Genomic DNA, 20,569 nt, shown 5'->3' on the forward strand with positions numbered 1-20,569 from the left:
GCTTGATGTGAGTAACTTTAAGTAGCCTCCTTTTGACTAAAATTTCTTAACTGCTAAAACCACTGATGATTATGGTCTTCATATTATAATTACCCTGCCTAAAACAATAAACCTTTGTGTTGTATATATTTTTCACAGCATGCAATTGCTTGTCTTGTTTAGAACAGATTCATCATCTTTATATCTTGACCACCCTGTCTCCCTTTCATCACAGCTGATGTTATTTATGGCTTTAATTCCTCTTTTATTTTCTCCGACCAATAAAAATCTCCTAGTAGATACACAAATTTCTGTTCAGTGTTTCTCAATCTACTGGCAATAGGCTTCAATAGGCTTGTTTTTTTGAGTTACCCATCATGAACCTCCAAAAGTAAGTGCACGGACTCATAAGGATCTGCAACCAAGAAGCTGCAAATTACTCATGTAGCCAAAATAATTAATATTACTAAGCCATGGTTCTAACAGATGGCTTTAGACATACTGATTTGAATCAGACATTTGAGTTGATGAGTTCTAGCTGAAGTTGTGCTTCCTTGCTGTAGGTAGTATGTGTGCATGCCATTTCTTAGTGCATTTCTTTTTTTTTTTTTTAAACTGCAAAATCTTTAAACTTGTAGCTACAAGTATATAGTAACTGAGTAGTAATGAGTATCAATTGATAGTAAATCTACCTTAATGAGAAAACCAATTTTAATCAACAATAAAAGTTAAAACTGAGTTCTTCAGCTTCTAGAATAACCAAAAATAATTCAGTATAGCAAGAACACGCTAGATATTACTGAGCCAGAATCTATACTTAAATGCAAGAAAAACTACTGTGGTAGTTACTGAGGAAGCAGAGTACGTTTATTTTCTCGTAATACATTTTTTTTTTTTAGGAAGCTGTGTGCATTTGTACAAAAGGCATTTTGCATGTTGAAGTGATCCTGGCATCCTTTATGTAACTTTATAAACACACTAGTCAGGTAGCTTTGCTGTGCTTAATCTCTCTTCGGCATCATTGTTGCTGAACAATACTTAACAAAACTTTTGTCACTTAAAAATGTGCAAGTCTTGATAGTACACTCACGAATGTCTGTATACACGTTAGCTGAGTACTTGGTAGGTTCACTTTTTTTAGATTCAATGTTCGTATTGGAAAAACGTCAGTAATAAACCATTTTTAGTTTACTTTAATAATCTTAGTAGAATTAAGGATCTGTTCAATAGAAACAAAGCATCTTGGATTTGTTGATAGAGGCAGATGCAGTTTGTTACGTCTACAAAGTTCAAACTAATAATTTGAGATATCTACAAACATCAAACATCTGCTGCTATCATCACCAAAAGAATGCAAATTTTGATATCAAACTTCGGAGGGCATGTTTTATTATGAAAAAGTTAATACAATGAGCCACTGCTGGATGTCCCATCTGCTTTTGGATATTTAAACTCTAATGGTTTTTTAATAAAGTTTAGGCATACTTGTATTGTTCTGACTAAATTCTGGAATGCTATCTTTAGGTAACTTTTTTTTTATTCTTCCCACACTTAATGAATTGACCAGATCACAGTTCCTGTTCAGCATGTCTGTTTTTTTTAATGACCTCAGTATTTTTATGACCTCTGTATTCTAGTGGAATGTTGAAAATAAACTAAGAATGACAATGTCGTACACACTTTATTAAATTTTTACCTCATAAACTCTAAGGAAACTAAATTTAAAAAAAATCAAATGTAACAGCATACTAACGGTTGGGGAAAAAACCTGTTTAATGATATATGCAGATACTATTGAGCTTGGTTTTTGCAGTAAATTACTGTCTTTAAATAGGAGCCGGAATCCAGGCAAGTAATAGGAAAGGATAAAGAGGAAAATTGCTATTGATGTAAGGTGGTAAAAACTCCAACTTGTTGGGTAAGGAAGACTCCATTTACTTATTTAACTTAAGAAAATAGCCAATGCATTTAAACTGCCCCATAATAACTGTGGCCCACACAGATACTGGACAGCGTACAAGTGCAAATGTCTTTTTGTCTGTCTGTCTTGCGAGCTAGCACATCTACTTCATGAATGCATTTTATGTTTGTATTTTTAGAAGTAAATTTCCTCAATAGGGCTACTTAAGTAAATGTTTTACACGCTTAAAATCTACACATCAATTCAAACTTTTCAGTTCATCTAAGATTGTTTCTGTGACGTTTGCTTCAGTTAGGGTAATACGCTAACCTAAAGCAGATAAAATTATTGAAGTTGAATGGAATGTTAGGTCAGGTACCCTTCATTGATCGGGCATTTCAAATGGCATTAAAATAAAATGAGGGAGGGGGGAGAAATCCTTGACACTTGAGGAATAACTTCCCCCCTCCCCCACGTCTCCCCAATTAGAAGTTTGATTCTAAGTAAATATAACAAACATGATACTCCTTAAAACAACGTGTAAGAGTTTTGTGCTACAGCTTCTGCTTCAGCTTTACTGAAACCTTGCCCTGTATGGTGTCTGATGCTGTGTGCCTTCCAGAAATCTGGCATGCGCATTGTCCTTGCTTGCGTTCTCAGTCTGCAGTGGAGCTGTTAATAAAGAGATTGATGATAAAGTTGTCGAAAAGAGACAGTTGGACAGGACTGCTCGCCATGAGTGACAGAGGGCATGCTCTTCCTTCACAGCCAAGAACGTTGCCCCCAGCAGAGAGCTGGCTATGCCTGGACGCTGTGCCAAGCCTGTTCCCTGCGTGGGGAGAGGAGTCTGCAGCTTATATGAAGGATTTCTATTAGACTTTTAGCCTGTGTTCTTAAAGTGTGATTTCCTTTATTTAGGAACGTCACGCAATTTTTTAAAAAGTATGGTCTCTTGAGAACAAATGCAGTTTCAACGGCAATATAAAGGCTAGAGTAGACAAGTTCTGAATCTTTTGTGAATGATCTGCTAGGACTTTTAAAATATTTCACAGTGCTCTGGTTCAATAAAGTGAAATAGAGATCCCTGGTTCTTAAAATTAACATCTTTTGCTTTTATGAGGAATTAGTTGTATACTCAATCTAGATACTAGGTTCTGTAGGAATCTCCCTGCCAAGATGTCATAAAATTGATTCAGCTCAGTCACATGGTTAGAATAAGAGAAGCCAAGAATGATCATAGAATCATAGAATAGTTTGGGTTGGAAGGGACCTCTAAAGGTCATCTAGTCCAACCCCCCTGCCGTAGGCAGGGACAGCTTCAACTACATCAGGTTCCTCAGAGCCCCGTCCAACCTGGCCTGGAATGTTTCCAGGGATGGGGCATCCACCACCTCTCTGGGCAACCTGTGCCACTGTTTCACCACTCTCGGCATAAAAAAATCTCTTCCTAATATCTAGCCTAAATCTACCCTCTTTTAGCTTAAAACCATTCCCCCTTGTCCTGTCGCAACAGGCCCTGCTAAAAAGTTTGCCGCCATCTTTTTTAGAAGCCCCCTTGAAGTACTGAAAGGCTGCAATAAGGTCTCCCCAAAGCCTTCTCTTCTCCAGGCTGAACAACCCCAACTCTCTCAGCCTTTCTTCATAGGAGAGGTGTTCCATCCCCCTGATCATTTTCGTGGCCCTCTTCTGGACCCGCTCCAACAGGTCCGTGTCGTTCTTATGCTGAGGGCTCCAGAGCTGGACGCAGTACTGCAGGTGGGGTCTCACCAGAGCAGAGCAGAGGGGCAGAATCCCCTCCCTCGACCTGCTGGCCACGCTTCTTTGGATGCAGCCCAGGATACGATTGGCCTTCTGGGCTGCGAGCGCACATTGCTGGCTCATGTCCAGCTTTTCATCCCCCAAGTCCTTCTGGGCAGGGCTGCTCTCAATCCCTTCATCCCCCAGCCTGTATTGATACCGGGGGTTGTCCCAACCCAGGTGCAGGACCTTGCTCTTGGCCTTGTTGAACCTCATGAGGTTCACCCAGGCTGACTTCTTGAGCTTGTCCAGGTCCCTCTGGCTGGCATCCCGTCCCTCTGGCGTGTCGACTGCACCACTCAGCTTGGTGTCACCTGCAAACTTGCTGAGGGTGCGCTCGATCCCACTGTCTCTGTCACTGATGAAGATATTAAACAGTACCGGTCCCAATATGGACCCCTGTGGGACGCCACTCGTCACCAGTCTCCAGGAAGAGATTTTTTATGCCGAGAGTGGTGAAACACTGGCACAGGTTGCCCAGAGAGGTGGTGGATGCCCCATCCCTGGAAACACCAGTCTCCATCTGGACATTGACCACTACCCTCTGGATGCGACTATCCAACCAATTCCTCACCCACCGGACAGGCCACCCATCAAATCCATACCTCTCCAGTTTAGAGAGAAGGGTGTTGTGGGGGACCGTGTCAAAGGCCTTACAGAGGTCCAGGTAGTCGACATCTGTAGCCCTTCCCATGTCTGCTGCTGTAGTCACTCCATCCTAGAAGGCCCCTAGGTTAGTCAGGCAGGACTTGCCCTTGGTGAAGCCATGCTGGCTGTCTCGAATCACCTCCCTGTCCTCCATGTGCCTTAGCAGAGCTTCCAGGAGGATCTGTGCCATGATCTTCCCAGGCACAGAGGTGAGATTGACTGGCCTGTAGTTCCCCGGGTCTTCCTTTTTTCCCTTTTTAAAAATGGGGGTTATGTTTCCCCTTTTCCAGTCAGTGGGAACTTCACTGGAATGCCACGACTTCTCAGTGATGGATGGAGGCATTCATTGTCTCAGCCACAGTTTATCATGTATAATTTTTATGCATCACAATGTAAGAAACAGTAAGACTGATGAAACATTTGATAGTTTAGGCCATCTGCTCGCACAGTATATTAGAATTATTAGTGATTATTCCTACTGTTTCTTATCTTCATTCAGAAAAGTGTGTGGATTTTCTATACACTAATGATCACTCTGACCACTAAATGCAATATCTCATCTAGGAGTACTTTTTTTTTTTTCTTGTAGCATCTAGTCCTTGTAGGTAGTGAGATAAAAAGATCCTCACAACTCTAATCAAGAACAGTGACTTAAAAAGCAGTTTCAATAGCCCACATGTCAATGTTTTGCTTTTGAATGTGTTTACAGGAGGAAGATCAATACTTTTGGTCTGATCACATTTTAAGTGGTGGTAGATCATTTTCTGTGGACAAATTGTACAAATACTAGTATAGGCTTTTTCCAGAGTTATTCCCTACAGGACATTGTTTCCTAATTTTTTTTTTTAACTGGATTGAAATATGTAGTAGTTTACCAATAAATTAATAAATTCATTCTTTATATATGTATTCTTTCTCATTCTTAAAAAAACAACAGCAAAACACTAAGAAAAAGGGCTTCTGTTCCATGAGCCTTTGACCTAGATAGGAATGAAATCTTGTTTTGTAGTAGTTGCTGTGAATAAAAACATGTTGAGTTGATATAGTAGAATTTTTCCAGTATGGAAATTTCTTCTCAATTTTTAAATTCTGCATCTTGACTGAGGCTACCTAACAAAAAAAACCCTAAAAAATTTCAAAGTTTGTTTTATGAAAATGTAGGTTTAATTCTGGAGAATCTCAAGTCTGTCAATTAACTGATTGTTAATTATAGTAACCTAAGAAGATTGTTGTTTTTTTCTTTTTAAATGTAGGGATATAAGCTAACTCACTCTTGTGTTTATGTTTGTTTTGAATGTGTAGGAATTGGTTCATAGTCTCAGTAGTGTTGCTCTGAATAGGACCTGTCCAGCCAGAAGCACACCAGATGTTCTGTCTTTGCAGATAAAGTCAAAATGGCAAGTTTGATCTAGTACCATTAGGGCTTTTTTTTTAGCTTAAAAAATACTTTTACGTTTGATTTACTATAGGTTGTATTTTTAAAAATGCATGGAAGTCACACTTTGAGTTGTTGCAGTCACTGCAAAGAGTTGATTTTCCTTTCTGGCCCATTAGTTTTTTAAAGATAATCTGAACATTCATTATGAAAGTAGGCTTCTAGTTTTGTTTTTTTTTAACTAGAGATATCTTTATCATTTACTACTATTTAATGTTCTAGAATGTTAAATTTTTAGATTATGTCAAATCACTCACTTTTACTTTCAGCACCCACTGTTACGTGTCAAACTCAACCAGCATGCCTTACCTGACAACAGACAAAAATTTTCAAAGAATTGTGGGAATGAATTGTCCATTCCGGTGCATTCCACCAACGTCACATGTGGTCAGTGCCTTCTTCAGCTGTAACAGCTCATTTTGGTGCTACAGGATGTTTCCTGTTATAAAATAGTCCTAGCGTTTTAGTTTCTTCAAAATGAAAGGGGTCATAGTCATATTATTTCAAAGATGCTTTAATGTGGCTATATGAGGAGAAATAATATATATTGTGTAAGCAAACAAACAAACCCCAGCTATAGCTCGTCACTATGATATGAAGCAGTTTGTTAGAAAGACTGGCTCACAGCAAAGCCAAACCTGAATTCTAATCCTGACTTGTGTGTACGTGACCTTGACAGGGCTATTGACTCTTTGCTTCAACCTTCTTGTATATGAAATGAGATTAGTGATTACCAGACATTTCACAAATACTGGCTGTTAACATTTGAGAATGTCTTGGAGTTTTCATATAGAAGATGCTTTAAAACTATTCCATGGGATTTTATGGTAAGCATGAATCACACACCACTTGAAACTCATACTAGCATTCCAATCTCCGTTTTGTATCAGATATATCATCTTTATATCCTGCTGTAAATTAGTTCTAAGGGCATCATATGAAAGAGGAAAGGTTCCTGTACATGCTGTTAGAACAGTCTTCCAGTAGAGGAAAACAACAAAATTGGGCAACTTGATATTGGTTTTATTTGGAGACATAGTGCGTCCTGTTTATACAAACACACAGACCTGCATGTGGTGGTTTTTCCCCAGGAAAATTACAGAGAGATTTAAATCCTAAAAACTGTATACCTGTTTGCTATTCTGATTATCAGCTATTTAATCCTGTCTTCCTCTTTCCGTTTATGTGTGGTCTGCAAGCTTTGTAGCTCACTGATACGTTGGTACAATGCATATTAAGTATAGCGTATCTGAAAATAAATTTTGGCTACGCTACTTTTCAGCTTCTGATGGTACAAACTAATGATGTAGATCGGTGGTCTGTCTCACCTGTAAACAAAAACAGTGAAGGTGGTGAGGACGCTGTTGGAATACTGGCTTCTCTTTTATTTACAACTTAGGAATTTTTCTAGTTGTCCAAGCTCCAGTTGCTTTCATGTGAAAGCTTGTCTGAAAATTGGGGAAGACATTATTGTATGAGTTTGTTCATGGTTTGCATTTAGGTTCTTCACAATGGTAAGCGTAAAGGGTTTTAATTTTTTTAAAGGAAAACTTAATTTTGAAGTGCAATTTACACAGTAAATGCAAAAATAACCTACCACTTCTATTTTTCTATTGATTCTAATAAAAGAAGTCCTTTTTAATGTAGTAAGACTGACAACTCTAGATGATAAAAGCACGTTAATTTTACAAAGCAGCAGAAGGCAGCACATTGCTACTCCAGTGCGCACAGTATTGCACAGAAGCACTATGGTAGTTTATAGAAGTTAATCTGAGCAAATAGCGGAAGTTCAAGTTTACCACCTTTTGAGGGTCAGCCTGTGCAACACAGGAATAAAAATTGGAATAAAACTGGAAAAAAACCTGGAAGTAACATGGACCCCTGTAACTGTTGTTTTGACAACTACTTCTAGGCTGGCTGACTTCATCCAAAAACAAGTGTCTGTACTCCTATACTCGTGAATAGGATGTGCCCTCTGGTGATCCCATTTTCCCTCAGATCTTCTCAACGCCTTCCAATTTTTTCTAGTTTACTTCGAGCATTCTTCTAAGTAGTCCTGGTATTTTAAAATTCCTCCTACTTTCTTCTACCTGGAGAACTGAACTGAGGCAGCAAAAACTAAACCTAATTGGGAGTTACATTAATGTCTGCTACGCTGGACACTTGCCAATAATGCTTTGATTGCTATCCACAGCTTTCATCTCTTGTTATCCAAGCCTGTCTCTGTCAAAGGCTCCTCAAAGTGTCTAAAGCTTGGCCTCATATCTTCTGTTTAGCTGTATTTTTCTTGGACAGGGTGAACCTGTTCAGTGCTTTCCCTTCCCACAGAAGCACGCTTAAAACTTCTGTTTCTGGGAGACAGATTGCAATTAAAAACCATGAATACAAAAGGTGTGCTAGGCTTTGGGGTGGGCGGCAGTGATATGCCATGGTATCAAGCAAACCCATCTTTAGCTGGCCTGGTCCTGTCTGAAGTACAACAGGACCTGAAAAGTGAAGCTGTGTTGCAGTATCTTAGGTCGCTTCTGCGAGCAAGTGTAAGGCAAGACTATTTCTTGTCAGGCTGGGAGGAAAATAAGGAGAACAGTGTCTTCTGATGGGGATCCAGTCAGCCAAGGAATAGAGTTTACTTGGCATCTTGGAGTTACTTCTAATTCCTTAGGGAAGAGGTTAATAGCAGTGACCTAGATGCTATAGCATTAGGATCCTTGGGGAGAGGGGAGTTTCTTATTTATTTAGGTACTGGTTACGCGCTTGCAGATATTAAATTCAAGCTCTTCCTCATAAAACAGTCAAGGGAAGATGCTTCCCAGTGTCCATTGATCAAAAAATTACAGTATATAAAAATGTTAAAACAAACTGTATGTATGTGCTGCTGACTGCCACTGGGAATTTTTCTATAGAGTATAGAACCACTCTGGAGGAAGGACTTCTTTTGTGTTGGAGCCGAAGTATAATATACATCTTCCCAAGAGTTCTTTTACAGCTCTCTAACTGTTTTCAGATCTACAAACTGTGGTGACTGGTTCTGTACACAGTGGAACATGCATGAGACTTTATTTAAACAGCCGTGTATATTTCCACTGATAAACTAGAAACTGAAATATGGACAATACTGATAGGAGAAGACGTTTGTCCAATTGACTCTCTTGGCACCTATCCACTTTTTTCTCATTGACTTTATAATATTTTGGACTTACATAAGCACCTTTCATCTGATGAACTCAAAGCTTTTTGCAAACATTAATTAAGCCTCTTGATGCCCCTGTGAGCTAAATAAATACAACAGGTGTGGTTTAGATGGGTAAATGAAGATACAGAGCAGTTGTCTTGCCCAAGGTCACCTAGTACTTTAGTAGTGGAGCAAAGAGGTAGAAAACTAGCTGACTCCCCTTTCTAATCGCTAGGTTTAAATCAGATTCTCCCAGATAACTGCAAATGACAACACTGGCAAAGATGGATACAGCAAATAACTGCAGTTTGTATTCTGACAATGACCGGAGCTTTTCTACAATTCTGAATTGTTACTAGTCTTTGCAAAAATAATTTTCTGCTTCATGCAAGCAGCCCAATGAAAGAAATAATAATAAAAAAAAAGTCACGACTCAAAACTGTAGTTCTGTTTAATGTTTCCTGTTTTTACCTAATGTCTCTTAAGATGTGTAAACCACGTCTCTTCATGGTTCACTTACCTGCATCCAAGAAGAGGCTATGCAATACTTTAAAAATATTCCATATCAGGAGTGGGATTAGCAGGAATACGGTGTAGGGATGAGGAAAGAAAGAAAAATGGAGATAGATCTCAGAGGACCTTAAGCTTAGTATTTCTGATATGAATCTGTTTCTCATCAGAACTTTATTGGATCTACCTTGTCACCTGAGTAAAGAAGGCACATACCTACTTTTGCTGCTCAGTTGAAAAATGGAGAAATCTGGCTTGCTGTTTACAGTGTGTGAAGAGTGTGTATGTATAAAATGGTACATCATGCAAGAGCATTACCTTCACAGAGGACATTGGTCTTGCCTTAAGAGAAGGAGGATGACTTTATTTCTCAGTTTTTAGTGCATAAAGTGTTTTGGAGTCCTTTTAGGATGTGACAGTGTCAGACTCATTGCCTCTGGTGTTGATTCTTCTTGCTACTAGTAAAATAGTTAACGCTGCTAGCGAGTTCAATGATAACTTAATTGATCAATAAATTTTTGCTTTCTGCATCAAATATCTTTATTAGACTAAGAACTAGTTAACGATCTTCCCCTATCCTGCTGTGTTTCTGAGCAGATTGCTGCAGATGCTGTGTTGCTAAACTCACATCTTGCAGTGCAAACTGCATCTTTCGGAGAGAGATCTCCAAGAAGTTACAAATTAACTTCTGCAGGAAGACTTATACTTTATATGCAGTATACTGGTCCGGGAATAAACACCTCTCATTGTTCTGATACTTGATGGAAGTGGCAAAGCATTTTGTGGCAAGCATGTTGTAGGCTGCTGCAGGGAGTTGGGGGACAAGGGTAAATATGTGAACACAGCTCAGTTTAACAGCTATTTTGTTTTCCAGTTGATGATGCTCTTGCTTTTTGGTTCTGCCTATTCCTGATGCAGGAATAAGGACATAGCTTAAGTCTGGAGTTGGGAAATGGAAGTAAGATGATTACTTTTTTGAAGAACTGATCACAAATACAGTTCTATCTTAATTTTCTTGAAGGTTTGTTTAGGGGATTTGATATAATATTGTACACATGCTTGTGCTATTATATGCCTATCATGTCCATTACTTTTCAGTTTCTTTTTACGTTTGGCAAAATATGTAGGTTGATACCCAGTGAAATACAGCCGTTTCTAGTCTGGCAATCAAATGGTACATGGAATACAGCGCAGTGATACTGGAAAGTTATCAGCTCAATAACATCCTGATCAAACTCAGGCTGATTTGACCTTATAGTACCTTGCTTACCTCAGAAGTGCACACTGAGACTATTGTGGTGCCCTTGTTTAGTCAGGAAAAAGAATTAATCCAAATCAGAAACAGAAAGCACATTCCAGGAACAATCTTGCAGAGTGTAGAAAAGTTGGATAAATTTAACGTAGGAAGATTGTAATACATTTTTGATCAACTCCAGTTCATAGGCTACGGCTGAATTTCTAATTTTTTTAACATGCCCACATAATGAGTATATATCAGTCTAATTTTAAAAATTCCTATTTGAAGTTCTAAGTATCTGCACAAATGTCTATGAAATACATCTAATGTTTGTTGTCCATATCTCATTTAGAAACATTTTTTTCTTAAGTACATGTTTAATCAACTCTACATTAAAGAAAAATCTTTCTCTATCAAGTTGTCTCATGCATGTTATTCTGTTTTTTTGGGGAAAATCCTGAAAGAGACATGGGTTTTGCATAATGATCTGAAGCTCAACGCACACACATCCTGTCAGATTTGAATGGTAGACAAAGCAACTTCTTAAGATGAGGAGTCGTTTCAATAGCCTGCCTTCTAAACCACTGAGATACGGTGCATCTTTTTTTCTTTTTTTTTCTTAAAAGAAATCCCACCACCTCCAACTGGCCAGGGTACCTTCAATTAGTTTGTCTAGCGCCCTGGCAGCCACTGAGCCTGAGCCCTGAGAACCACCAGGAATGGGAAGAAGTTTGGCTAGTGTGTCTACAGCGATGCAATGAGGACTGGATGACGTATATAATATACTGGATAGATGCGTTGCACACATCCTGGTCCTGAGTGCACATGTACTTTGTTGTAACAGCTCCGTACACAGCTCGTGTTGACATGCACTCCCTCCTTCAGTATGTTGCATCTCATTAGCAGTCTCTTTCCGTGGAGTGTAAGAAACTCCTTTTGACCGGGGCAAGTTGTTTACTTCCAAACCTGTGTACAGCTGGCATAAATCCCTCCAGGCTGTGGTCAGAGCTGGAAGTTGGCCATTAATACAGGCTTCTTCTTTGTCATGATATAGACTTAAAGAAAAGAAAGCAGGTGCCCTCCTGGCATTTTATAAAGAGTCATTCATGAATACAAGATACTGCATTTTGCATATTAGTGTGAGTGCCAATATAAACCCAGCTGTGTGCAAAATAAAGTGAAATATGTATTTCAAAAACTAGGCCACAGCTTTTCTATGGTGCAATCTGAAAGCATTTGAATCAACTTTGCATATGCATAGCCTTTTCTTTTAAAATTATATTTTTCCTTGGGGTTTTTTTCTTTCTTTTTTTTTTTTTTTTTAAATGGGGTGATTTTGTAACACTTCTCGCAAGGTAACAAGACAATAACATGAGCACAAGCTGAGGAAAACACAGGCAGATGCCACAAAATGCATCTTAAAAATGCAACTTTCCATCCTCTTCTTTGGTCCTAAACTGGAGCCCTTCTCTTGTGTTGAGCTATGATTCTCTTCTTCCACATGCAACTGTTTCTGAGAAGGATGTCAACAATTTTGCTTGGGATTTTGTTATACTTCGGACCAAACTCTGCAAAGCTAAAAGTTCTTTAATACTACTTTTCAATTCTAGAGGTTGAAAAAAGTGGATTTTTAGGGTCCATGGTATACAACTGGTACTGGGTGATCTCCTTCATGCTGAGGGGAGGAGAAATAAGAGGGACAATGGAGTACAGGGAAAGTAGAAGAGAACCCTCTGGACTATGGTGGAGTTATCTGCCATAGCAGGTACATCCAGGCAGACAACATCAGGAGTCATCTGTTTTGTGGGCCTGGGTGTAACTTGCCCCTTCTCGATCCCTGTATACTTACTTGCTTTTATCATCTTCGCAGATAGTCAACTATTTTAAGAAACACTTGTGTGGAAATAAAAAAGATGTGACCATTTTTTTGGTCAGGTGATTATCAAATGCAAGATGCGTTTGGTGGCTGCAGTGATGGCAGTGCTTATCTTCCAGTAGTGATAGGTGATGTGAGGTTGTGAGATGTTACAAGCTTTTCCCTGCACCGAGTTTCAGTACTTTTTCCAAAGAAAAAAGAAACTGGCTTCTTATTGCTGTAGTCCTGTGATACCCTGCTCCGATGCAAATAAAAGGAAGCGAAAGGAGGAATATAGGGAGGGAAATTTTCTCCCTTGGCCTGTTAGGCTGGGGGAGTTTGCCCATAGATTAAACCCATAGATTAAGCTGTAAGAGGTAATTTCTATAGCAAATTTGGGTCTCCGCTGCCCAGCCCCTGCTGTGGGAGCCACAGTTTCAGGACTGCAATAACTTGCACGTGGCTCCAAGGATTCGCCTGAAGGGCTGCTCCAGTCCCGGAGGTGAATGGGAAGGCAATGGCCTGCCACTGAGCCTCTCGCCCCCCGGGGACCTGCGCCAGGGGCAGCTGAGGGATAAACAGGCATTATTCCTGTTTGCTCCCGAGCATCCCCTGCCTTCTCTGCACGGTCCAGCGACAGGAGGGATCATTGTCTGAGGAGCTGATGGGCCTGGCCTGAGAGTCTGGCTGTGAATGAAGGTGAAAATGCTCTCATTCCATAAATGAAGATATTCAGGTGCTGTATCAAATTGCGTACCAGGGTCACAAAGGGAATTAGCGGTGCAGCAGGAACCTCTGCGCCACAAGCTATGCTTCCAGGTTCTGTAATCCAACCGGCAGATGACACTACCTTCTTTTTTTTTGTGTACTTCTCTTAAATCCCATAATGGATCCATCTGCATTCATACGCAGTTAAAAGTCTGATCTGATGACAACTCATTTCTCTGCAGCAAATTGTGACTGACGGAGTGTGGCGCTAACAAAACCAGAGGAGTTTAAAACTGTGTGTATGCACTTGTGAAACGAAGACGTGGGGGTTCGAGATGCACCGGTAATAGAAATTAATCTATGTAGAACTATATCTGATTTATTTTGATCTATGGTTAGCAGTGTTTTGTTTTAGTAGGATTCTTTGGTTTTTTGCTGACAGGTACTTGGCCTTAACAATATTCTTTCACTGTTTGGTTCTGGTAGATTTAATAGCATAGTTGCTAAATTGAGTTTAGATAGCTTATCCTGTATATATTTAGAGATAAGAAGTTCATTTAGGAATTAGGGAATGCTTCTTCTGTATGCACCATTAAGCATAGCACATCTGCTACCGAACTAGCAATCAGCAGAATATTGACAAAAGTTATACAGAAATCTTTTTGTTCATGTGAACACACGTTTATACGCAAGGTTCTAGATGCTTACATGACGAAGGAAGCGGCTCCAAGAGCTGTAAACTAAATCCAAATTCATACTGTGCTTGGGTGAAGTACGAGTAATGATCTTGGTTAGAAACTGTTGTAGTGGAAGTGGGTCAAAAGAATTGGTGATAAAAAAAATCATTTTACAGCAAAGTAAGATTAACTTTTAGATGCAGTTTCTGCTTTTAGGAGAGAAATAGGAGCTTGTTTTCTCGTATATGGGAAGCAGCTGAACAAACAGTAAGTTGTAAGAATAGTGAAAGGGAAAAATTAAATCTAGACTTTCATATATGATTTAATTGGAGAGTCAGGCCTCTAAAAGTAGCCTTCAGAGCAGTAATCAAAACACAACATTCTTTCTTTTAAAAAAAAACAACAAAGCAACCCAAAACAAAAAACCCCTAAGTGCTTTAAATAATGGGGAAACGGTAAAAACTCTCGAACCGTCTGGGAGAGAAGGGGAACAGAGTGACCACATTACTGACACTCACCAGCTGGTAACGAAAAACAAGGAGGGAGCAGTGAAAAAGAAGGGGATTCATCAAAATCGTCGGGCTATCTAGTCCTTATTCATACAGAATGCAACGCTTTATATTGCAATTAACAGAAAAGTGATTAAATCTTTGAAACGTGGAGATGAGCCTTTCAGACATGCAGGTGGTTCTTCTGAAATGCCTGCTTGTGGAGGAGAGATCTGTGTGTATGTATATGCATGGGCAGCTCTACTCCCACCAAGCAGCTCAAGGAAGCTTTTCTGGGCTATTTATATACTTTATGGCAGGCTGTTTGCTTTATAAGAGGAAAAGCTGATTCATGCTGGTGTGGAAGCTGATTGTGCTGCCAATGGGAGAGGCACATTTGAGGTACACGAGGATAATTAAGCAGGAGATATGTACGATTCAAAAATACGGATATATTTTTCTAAATGAGATGTTTGCATGTTAGTGTGTGGGGCTCAACTGCAGGTGTCACTGTTAGATCTAAAATAATGGTTTGCTCTTTGACTACTGCTGTCACAATAGACTCTTTTTTCCTACTAATGTCACACTTGTGATAGTAATGTAAAATCTAGAAAATGTGTAGTAAACTGTAATCAATTCAAGCTCTGTGTGAGTGTGTCTGTGTGCGCACGTGTGCTCGTGTATGTACTGAGGGTGTACCTATACTTTAGGCGTATATCTGTGCATGTATATGCCCCACCAAGAACTAGCTCAGCATCTTTACAATAAGCTCAAACATCTCTACAAATTAGACTTACAACTTTTAGTCTGAATGTTTTGAAACCCTCCCATGCTTTGGGATGGTTACTTAACTTCCACTGACCCTTAGCAAAGTGATGATGAAATCTTTAATACAGCTGTAGAATGTGTAAGCGTTAACATGGGGATTTGATAGCGAGCATCTGAAATTGTTTACGGTGATTTGCAGTAGCTCAGTAATTCCATTCTCTGCAAATGAATTTGCTTGGGTTTATTTGTGGTTTTTTGTTTGTTTGTTTTAAATAGTCTCTGGCTTTTTTTCAGGCAAATAGGCCTGATTCTTCCATGGTTGTTATTCAGATCATGAGTAAAGTGCTGCAAGTTTTTTTCTCTCTCTCTTTCACTTTTTTCTTTTCTCTTTTTTTTTCTTCCCCCTTTTGTCTTTTTTGAAGAAAAAAGAGGGAATGAGAAAGAACTGAAAAAAAGGGATTTAAAAAATCTTAGCAAAATCTTCCCCTGTGCCAAATTTGAAACTACAACATACTGTTCCGAAAGTGCACAAAAAATATAATCCTGAGTGTATTTTGGAGTAGCTCCCTAATAGCTTTTTATACAAGAAATTTTAAGAGGAATGCAATATTCTCATTAAGTACCAATCTCCACAGCCTGTTCTTCCCCACCTGGATACCATGCCTTCAAAGCTGGTAGTCTGGTGTATGACGCTGATTAGCTCACTTATATTAATGTTTATGATGCTTTGTTGTTTTTTTCTTAGTGGTAGCATTTCCTAAGTATTTATGCAATTTTATGACGTATATCCCTAATCTAGATTGCTTTATTTCTATTACTTTATTTCCAATTTTCACTTTTGAAAATGTTGTGTTACGCACCTATGTAGGATTTTTTTGTTTCTTCTCAAATCCTGCCAAATGCTTTTGGTAAAGCAAATCTGTTCCTGAGATTGAAAAATACTCTTTCCTCAAATCAGACAATGGAGTTTTTCACTTGCACAAATAAATGTATACATCCCTGAATAAGCTCTCTCTAACTGAATCCTGAACGTTCTGGAGGGATTTAGCCCTCCCTTTTTAATTTTTCTCAAAACAAAACCTAGAAATGAGAAAATATTTTGAGATGGGAAGGAAAGGGAGGGGGAATAGAAAAATAAAGTAAATAAATTTTTGAATAAGAATGACCCATGTACTGTGACCGGAGGGCAAATGCAAATGTCTGTTTTCAAACACAGACTCGTGAATTCTTATTAGGGGTTCGTGACTGTGCCTCCAAGCACATCATTACATATTCATAAGTGTGAGGAAAATAGACTCCTTCCACAGTCAGGTGTGTTCAACTAAATGCTGCCCCTTTAATCTTAAAGAACAGCTCATTTGGTCTATTTTCTTCAGTTCACAAAGTGTTAAGGGAATATGAGATAAAAGATGCACACACACAAAAAGAAAAAGAAGCAGCAATATTCCACAAAGATCTTTTTAGTGTCAACTTAAATGCGCACAAATAGCAGATGATAATCTCTTTTATTGGACTAACATTTATCCAGTAATATCCACACACTTTTAAAACCATTGAGACCTCCTCTTCAGGTGTTCATTTGAATAGAAATAGCTGAATGAGTGTTTTTATAATTGATCCCCTGAGTACTGAATGTCTAGTGCTGCATAACCAACATTTTCCCATTGCTGATTTTTTTTCCAAATTGCTACTCTGCAAAATTAGGATTTTGTATAGTTTTGATAAGAAAATTAACCTTCCAAATGCCAGATCCCCTTAATGTTACTTAGGAACTGGTGTGAAGGTACAACTGGAACTCTTGTTCTCAAATGGATTCTTTCATGTATGCGAGGAAAAACAAATAAATCTTTTCTTCCATAAAATTACACAGAAACTACAGCTCCCCCCTGAAAAAAAGGTTGAAAGTTGTTTGTTTTGGTTCTGTTTCTTATCGCTGTCCCTTAAATAAGAAGCTGTCATCTTTAGAGTGTGCTTAATGAAATGCCTTTGCCTTCAACAGCAACACAGAAACTTCGTAGTACTCGTCTGCTATTGTTTGACTTTTACACTCGATGAAAAGTCTGACATATTTTCAACTTTTCTTTTTATCTTTAAAGTCACCTTTAGAAGATTTTTCTTGCAACATATATTGTGTGTCATAAGACCTACATTTTCCAGAGACACAACCACGTACAGTAGGGTTTTTTGTTGTTTGTTTGTTTGTTTGTTTGTTTTTAAATCGACAAAGATACCTAGGTAATGCTTGCAATTTTGGACATGGAGTTTAAAAAAACCTATCTTCTTGTTGTGAAGATACAGAACAGCTGAAGTTTAACAGCATGCATTACAGGTGGCTGTTCCTTCAGTAGCCCCTTGAAGGAAATGGAATTTCTAATTGATATGAAATCATTTTGTAGCAGCAACACCTGAATAGTAGAGAAAAAGGGAAGAAGATATGATAATGACTGTGTGATAAAACCGGTTAGCATTTGTGTGCCATAGTAAACACTCAAGAGTATAAAGAAAATACTAGCTAGCCACTAGAGATATCCACTTATGTTCACGACACAACCACTACAAACTCTAGTTCTATCAAACTAGCATCAAGCACAAGATCCATCTTTAATTAATTTAATCCTGTAGAGCTGGGACTCATTTTATTTGTGACTGTGCAGAGAGAAATTACACTTCCATACTGCCTTGAACTTCAACCTTATTCTTCCCTATCAGTCATATTGAATAACACAAAAGCACATGCTCTGAAATTCATGCCCTGTTTTTTTCTCCAAAGATTATTCAGATCTTCCTACATGTGGCTCACGCAATAAAAAGCACAGAAAATGCCTCCCCCCACTCCTCCTCCTTTAGGAGAAAGAGTGATTTCTTTTGCAGAGGGGAAACAGCTTATTAAATCAAAAGTCTTTCTCATAACGAGTAAGAAGCATGGAAATTCTAGAATAAGGCAGAAAGATTTCTTTCCTGTCCTTGGTGCAGGAATGAAAAAAACATGTCCCACTGAAGGCCATACTTAATGGACATAGGCTAGTGTATTTTGCCTTTTTTTCCCCCCTTTAAAAGTGTGCTTTGTGGAAATTATATATTCTGCATGTGCTACTACAGTATGGCTACTTTCTATATCAGTAACCTGTTCCAGATGCTATGCAGGTGTCATGGTACAGCAAGCAACCAAAGAGGCATCTGTGCACGCTCCTGGGATTAGCCCAGTAGTGAGGGTGTCGAAGTGCTCCTCACGATTGATTCATTTCCTAGTGAATTCAGCTGAGTTCAGCTTTTACAAGGAACAATACAAAAGTTCTTTTAAACTTTTTTCAAAGAAACAGGGGCAGAACTATGACCCACCCCAGGGGAAGCAGCCACTGGTGAGTGCTTCATGAACCTTTAAAACAGCACAATTTCTAGGGCAGAAATGCTGCTTCTCACCCTGGGTGACCAGACTCGGTGTGAAGTTGTGGTATCGCTGCATAAGGCATGTGTCAAAGTTTGTAGCATCTCTGATACAGCCATGAAAATATGTGGATTGGAGAAAACACTGTGTGCAGCTTGGTGGCATGTCTTTAAGGTACAAAATGCTCCAGGTTTCATGCAAACCTCTAATTGTAGGCCCTAGCTGTGGTTCTTCTCATGTACAGGGATGCAGGGAAGAAAGTTCCTCACCTGCCGTTTAAAAACAAAACAGTATCTCTCACTTTTTTCTTCCAAAAATTAGGAAAAGCTAGAGGAGTGCGAGAGCTACATTCTAAGATCTAAAGGAAAAAATCACTGGGTTTCCCTTTACCAGCAGGCTGCTGGAAAGCCGTATGTGCCTTTGCTCCAAAACAGGCCTTTTGCTTTGGGACGTGTTCCAGGGAAAGGTTTGCTTTCTCCCAGATTCTTAGGCCAGCCCTGTGTGCAGCAAGAAGCGTGTTGAGAAATAATTTTTGCATGTCAATTAAATATACAGAAGATTTTCTCTGGGGGAAAAAAAAAAGAGAAAAAAAATCTTTTTTCTTTTAAACCTCATTCTCAAAAAAGCAAATATAAGGCTTTAGCTGGGTTTAAAATGGGAAACGTGCATCAGAAGGATGTGGAAAAGTCAGGTCCTGATGTCTACGTGAAGGAGAACCTGCAGCCTCCCAGGTCGCTCCTCCCCTAACCATCTCCATAGTTAATTGTGCCACTGGCCTTCCTCACCATGGCCAGCCCTGTTTCCTGCTTTGGTAGAAAAACTTCAGGAGTAACATAGTTTATTTTGATTTACAGACTGAACACTGCCAAGCTTTGTAGACAGCAGTTATTATCTCTTTAGATTTCCTCTTATCTTTACGGTCACCTGTCAATCTTTAAGCCCTCTGGTTTGTTATTCTTAATAGAGATCCTGGCCTGAGCAAATACTCATTTGTAAGTTCGAGAAACTCTGTGTTTTAAAAAAAAGTTACTGGTAATTTGAAGGCATACAGTAACATTGCAATTACACATAAAGTATTTCACGTAAGTTAAATTTCATGTTAAACCTGTAACTATCTCCAGTTTACTGACAGGGAAGTGCAGAGAATAATATGGGCAACCTGTTCAAATTGACCAATTTTGTGATTCTTTTTTTTGAACTGCCAAAATCAGACTAATCTCAGGCAAAATTTCTGTGCATTGCAGAGTTTTGTTACTTCCAACTGAATCTGTGCATGCTCTGACTTCTAAAATACAAGGCCCAGAGCATCTCAGTGCAAGACACAAAAATCAAGACACCTCTCAAATAGTTTGATCTACAGTTCTTCCTCCCAATCTTGCCCACATGAGTTCCTACTTTCTTTGGAAGATTACTGTTATGCCTGTTTCCTATTTTTCCTTTCAATATTTCTGTTTTCTCTCGCACATAAGAGGAGAGAATAAGAGAATTAAATGTCAAGAATTATCTCATTTTAATATGTGGGATTTCTGTGATCTGGGCCTGCTGCCAGCCTACCATTCAGCATAGCCAAGTTCCTGTGTTTTATCGCTAGCTTTATCAACAAGGCCTTTGCTAATTCTTCACCGTCTACAAACACAGTCTTTATTATTATTCTTCCTATTGAAAGCCAGTCCAATAGTTCAGTTCACTAGTATGAAAAAGCACTGCTTTGGCGCTGGGTTTCAAAGTTTCAGCATCTTGTTGCCCTTTGCCATCCTTGGCTCGCATTAACTCATTCTGCTGCCTTTTGACTCACCTTATTTTCCTTTTATAAATTTTACTCCACTGGTTGAGTTCCTGTCTTTTACTTTTCATGCCTTTTACTCTGGCGTGGAAGAAAGAATGGGTCTCCTGTATGAATATTTCCTGCGCCAGGCCATCTTCCTCTGGTAATGGAATTGCCCCTTGCTGTGACTGAACAAGGGAGTTATTTTCCATCCTCCTCCTCCTTATTACAAAGTCACTTCTGGC

This window comes from Aptenodytes patagonicus, chromosome 7 (assembly GCF_965638725.1).
Source record: "Aptenodytes patagonicus chromosome 7, bAptPat1.pri.cur, whole genome shotgun sequence".
In the NCBI taxonomy this organism is placed as follows: Eukaryota; Metazoa; Chordata; class Aves; order Sphenisciformes; family Spheniscidae; genus Aptenodytes; species Aptenodytes patagonicus.